This window comes from Mus caroli, unplaced genomic scaffold (assembly GCF_978045245.1).
Source record: "Mus caroli unplaced genomic scaffold, Mus_caroli_1 scaffold_9, whole genome shotgun sequence".
NCBI lineage: Eukaryota > Metazoa > Chordata > Mammalia > Rodentia > Muridae > Mus > Mus caroli.
Genome location: NW_028227264.1, coordinates 60749191 through 60755211, shown reverse-complemented (window position 1 = coordinate 60755211; position 6021 = coordinate 60749191).

Below are 6021 nucleotides of genomic sequence, written 5' to 3'. Positions count from 1 at the left end.
TGTTTTTATTAGCACATGTTAATTACTCATAGTTGATTTCACTTTGGCATTTTGATACACATATATAATGCATTCCAATCACACTGATCCTGTTACTCTCTCCTGGACCCCTCCCTCAGTCTCCTTCCTCAGAGAAGACTATTTCTCTAATAAGACTGCACAGTGAGGAAATATCAAAATAGACAACCTTGCCGGGAGTACTGTTGTACTCCTTTAATTCCAGTACATGGGTGGCAGAGGCACCAGAATCTCTGAGTTCAAAGCCAGCCTGATCAACACCAGGCGTCAGGTGGAGGAAGCTTTGTAGGTTGGGGACAGTTTACATTTTATTCTAGGCTCAATGGCTCCTAGAATGTTAGCAAGATGACTGGCCAATCTAATTGGATTTGTTTGTTTGTTTGAGACAGTCTTTCTCTGTGTAGCTCTGACTGTCCTACGACTCATTCTGTAGATCAAGCTGGTCTTGAACTCACAGAGAACCGCCTGTTTCTGCCTCCCCTGTGCTGGGATTGAAGGTGTGCGCCACCACCTCATGGCCCTGATTAAGAGCTTTTAGGAGACCAGCTCCTATGGGCTGGGAACATGGCCCAGATGGTAGGTGCTTGTCCAGCATGCTCAGAGTCCCGAGTTCAATCTCAGCACTGCATACACTAGATATGGTGTTCCTTCCCTGTGCTCTTAGTGCTGAGGAGGCTGGAGAAACATACATTTGAAGTCTATTTGAGCTACCCACTGACTGTGAGGCCAGCCCGGGCTCTATGAGGCCCTCTCTGGAAGAGCAAGAAGGAGCAAGAACAGGGGCTTCTGCAGGGGATGGGTTGATACAGTTGATCCAAGTCAGAGACAAGACGGTTTGGACCAGGATGATGGGGAGGGAAGGTCACCCTCTGGTTTTAAAGCAGAAGCCACAGGCCATGCTAAAGGTTTTTAAGGGGGAGGAACCAAGAGCCACAGTGGAGGAGGCACACAGACAGCATGTTTTAAGTGAGGCCTGTAGGGTTAGAAGCCAGAACTCTGCTTAGGTCACGTTGAGTTGAGGAAGTTAAGCCTGAGTTGAAACAACCGCTGTTTGATAGCTTTTCATGAGACCTTCCTTAAAAGGGAATGGAGGAAGCTTAAAGGAGCCAAAGAGGGCCGGGCAGTTTCTTGAGGACACAGATGTGACAGGGAATCTGTTCTTAAGGGAGACTGAAATGCATCTCCCTGTTTCAAGTCTTGCTTTTACCAATGTTGATGTGTATGGGTGATTTTCATGGGTGTCTATGCACCACGTGTGTACAGTATCCTTGGAAGTCAGAAGAGGGTGTCAGACTCCATGGAACTGGAGTTAAAGATGGTTGTGAGCCACCACGTGGGCTCTGGGAATCAAAGGGTCCTTTGCAAGAACAGCAACTGCTCTTAACTGCTGAACCATCTCTCCTCACCGCTCCGCTCCCCTCCCACTCACACGCACACCAAGCCTTTCCTGATAACGGTCATTTTCATAACCTCATCTTAGTGTCTGCTTAACAAGTACCTGCTGGGCTTTGGATGCTACGCTTTGAGGATATGCCACAGCTCACTGTCTTTTGTCTTTGCCTCTCTTCTTTCCCGGCAGTGCTAGCTTGATTTCAAAGGGTAAAAGGCCAAATAGTACCAGCAGTGACCGGAAAACTGGTCTTCATCCTTCGTCACTTGCTCTCTGTGACTCTTCACACTGGGACACGTTGTCTCTGGTTGGCAGTAGAGATCCCATCCTGTATTCTCCTGACACATGCCTCCTGAAGGCACTGGCTGCTTCCCTAGAGAGCCCTGTCTCCCATGTTCTGTTCTTAAAACCCCCTGACACAATACAGAGGGCAGCAGAAAGCTGGTGCTCATGGGGTTTAAACATGCTATGGAAATGGGACAGTCGGTGAGTGGCAGGCATATTTGAACCACAGATCTCTTACAAAACTAAGCTACTGGTCCTGCCAATTGTGTGAGAATGGACCTTGAGAAAAATTCCTCACAAACGGAGGGGAAAATTGACCTGAAATTCCACATTATCCAAACCATAATTAATTAAAGCCATATGAAGAGGATTTTTCAGTTACCAGTTTCATTTCTTTTCTTTTTTTTAAAAGATTTATTTATCTCTTGTGAGGCTATGCCAGTGCCTGGCAAATACAGAAGTGGATGCTCACAGTCATCTATAAGATGGAACACAGGGCCACCAATGGAGGAGCTAGAGAAAGTACCCAAGGAGCTGAAGGGATCTGCAACCCTATAGGAGGAACAACAATATGAACTAACCAGTACCCCCCAGAGCTCGCATCTCTAGCTGCATATGTAGCAGAAGATGGCCTAGTCGGCCATCATTGGGAGGAGAGGCCCTTGGTCTTGCAAAGATTATATGCCCCAGTACAGGGGAATGCTAGGGCCAGGAAGCAGGAGGGGGTGGGTTGCGGAGCAGGGCAGGGGGAGGGTATAGGGGTTTGGGATAGCATTTGAAATGTAATTGAAGAAAATATCTAATAATAAAAAAAAAAAAGGAAAAAAAGATTTACTTATTTTGTTTGTGAGTGCTCTATCTGCATGTACACCTGCATGCCAGAAGAGGGCATTGGATACTATTATAGATGGTTGTGAGCCACCATATGTATGCTGGGAATCGAACTCAGGACCTCCAGAAGAGCAGACAGTGCTCTTAACCACTGAGCCATCTCTCCAGCCCCACCAGTTTTGTCTCTAAGTCTTTCCATAACCACTTTTCATTTATTGGGAACAGTTTCTAATCATGAGTTGTGAAAACAGAACCCTCAAATCTTTGGATGACAGTAGTATTTTTTTTAATGGCCCAAGACATATGGGGATGCATTTCTTTTCCTCTTTTTGCTTGTTTTTAGCCTTTAATGGCTGAGTCATCTCTCCAGCCCTGTGTTTTGTTTTATTTCGTTAGTTGGTTTGATTTGATTTGATTTTTGGGACACATTCACTCTCTAATCTTGGCTGGCCTAGAACTCACCCTGTAAACCAGACTGGCCTCTAATTCACCCTGTAGCCCTGGCTGGCTTTGAACTCACAGAGATGAGCCTGCCTCTGCCCTCAAGTGCTGGGATTAAGGAACATGCCACCATGCACAGCTACAGTTATTTTTTCATCATCATTTTGACATGTTAGGGCCTTCCATGCATTAAGCCCAGTGTCCGTTGTACTGTACCTCCAGACCCTATTAGCAGGTTTAGGAAAAAACTAGGATGGAAAACAGTTTCAAGAAAATAACCCAAGCCAGGTGGTGGTGGTGCATGCCTTTAATCCCAGCACTTGGGAGGCAGAGGTAGGTGGATTTCTGAGTTCGAGACCAGCCTGGTCACAGAGTGAGTTCCAGGACAGCCAGGGCTATACAGAGAAACCCTGTCTCGAAAAAAAAAAAAAAAAGAAAGAAAGAAAATAAGTAACCCAAAACTGGGTTGGAGGTGGAGATCCTATTGTGCACAAAGTTGTAGGTTCAAGTCCCAGCACTGCACAGACCTAGTGTCGGGACACATGCCCACATCCCAACACTTGAGAGACAGAGACAATGGGAATGGGAGCTCGAGGTCACATTTGGCTGTACAGTGAGCTTGCTCATAACTTTAGGCTCTTCAGGCAGGTCTTCCCTTTCTCAGGAAGGTCATGACCTAATGTTACATGTTTATCTACCGGAAATGACAAGGTTGTATAATGATGTTCTATGTAAAAATGAGGCTCGAGAATACAGTTAAGAAAACCTGAGGTGCCTGCTGGGTGTGGTGAGCTGTTGGGTGCACTGTGACCTGCAGCCGTCGCCACCAGCTGTATCCGTGCAGAGCTCTGGCTGGCTTCCTTCTGAACGCCTCACTTGGGGTCCCTGAGTGTCTTCCTTCGTCTTTGCTGTTACCAGCAGACTTGTCACGATCAGTGATCTCTGATTTGGTCACCCAACAGCTGTTCTGCAGAGGCTCAGAAAGTCACCCAACCGTGGGAAGTCTTAACAGAGAAAAAAAAAATCCAAGTGATGCCCTCTGCCTGCCGATGTGCGCGGCACTGGGGTGCCTTACATTAAGGACCTGCTGTCCCTCTGTATGGTAACTCAAGAGGTGCAGACTTCCTTTCTTACGCAGTTAGTCATTCGTTTCCTTCTTAACATGGTGCTCATAAAGATCTAACTTCTCCCCACCGACACATAAGTGGAAGTGACTTGTCAGAAAGTAGCCTGGATTTTGTTCATTGAAGAGATCTCAGAGTCCCAGATTGTAAAAAAGTAGATAACTCCTGGGGCTGGCTCAACAGTTAAGAGCCTCACTGGCTGCTCTTCCAGAGGACTGGGGTTCAATTCCCAGCACCCACATGGCAGCTCACAATTGTCTGTGACTCCGGTTCCAGGGGATCTGACACCCTCACACAGATATGCATTAAGGACAAAACACCAACGCACATAAAATAAAAATAAATAAATCTTTCTTTTTAAAGGTAATTCCAAAGCCTCCCACTCTTTACTTCTTAGTTAAAACAAAACAAAACAAACAAAAAACCCAATGTGTTAGACTGTCAAGATGGCTCAGTGGGTAAAACCTGGGGACTTGAGCTCAGTCCTGGGACCAAACCCTGAAAGTTGTCATGTGAGCTCCACACACACACCTCTCCCCATACACATACAATAAATAAATAAATACATATTTTTAAAGAAAATTTTAACCATATAAAGTAGTGCATTTTCTTTCTTTTTTTTTTTTTTTAAAGATTTATTTATTTATTATATGTAAGTACACTGTAGCTGTCTTCAGACACTCCAGAAGAGGGCGCCAGATCTTGTTACGGATGGTTGTGAGCCACCATGTGGTTGCTGGGATTTGAACTCTGGACCTTCGGAAGAGCAGTCGGGTGCTCTTACCCACTGAGCCATCTCACCAGCCCAGTAGTGCATTTTCTTATGACATTTCTATAAATATTTAAAAATAATAGATTTTGGCATGTAAATTTAGCAAGATAGGTCCAACAAATCTAGAGCCTATGTGTGAAGGTCCTGACTTGAAATTTGCTTACTTGTTCTAAGGGAGTGTCACTCTTTTTTTTTGTTTCTGTTTTTGTTTTTGTTTTTTTGAGACAGGGTTTCTCTGTGTAGCCCTGGCTGTCCTGGAACTCACTTTGTAGATCAGGCTAGCCTCGAACTCAGAAATCCGCCTGCCTCTGCCTCCCGAGTGCTGGGATTAAAGGCGTGCACCACCACGCCCGGCTCGGGAGTGTCACTCTTAATTTCTTGGGTGCTTCTAGAGACAGGCAGCCACCCTCCAGAGCTCCTGATGATAAGGTGTGAGAGGCCTTTGAATCTTGCTCAGCTGGCGAGGGGCTTGCCTGGCATGCTCCATCATGCCAAGCTGTGATGGCACACACATGTAATGCCAGCACTTAGGAGGTAAAGGCAGTGAAGGCAGAAACTCAGGCTCAGCCACAGCTTCATAGAGAGAGGTCAAGGCCAGCCTGGGCTACATGAGCCCCAAGAGGGGGTGGGGCAGTAGTGATGTGCACCTTTGATTCTAGCACTTGGGAGGCAGAGGCAAACCGATCTCTGTAAGTTCTGTCTCTCTGCCTCTCACCCCCCAGTGACACTTTCCCAACAACGCCCACACCATGCTGGCCTCGAATTCAAGAGGTCCTCCTGTCCCTGCCTTCCAAGGGCTTAGATTAAAACCATGGCACCATCATGCCTGGCTGCAGAAAATATTTTTAACAAAGTATTAGAGGAACATTTCCACCAGGCGGTGGTGGCGCACGCCTTTAATTACAGCACTGGGGAGGCAGAGGCAGGCAGATCTGTAAGTTTGAGTCCAGCTTGGTCTACAGAGCAAGTTCCAGGAAAAAAGGAAAAAAAGATAATTTCCCCAATATAAAAAAGGAGATGTTCTTATCAGTAACAAGAAGCATATATAACGTGACATAGATATAATGAAAACACTAATCAGGGGGCTGGAGAGATGGCTCAGCCATTAAGAGCACTGGCTGCTCTTTCTGAGACCCCGGGTTCAATTCCCAGCACCCACA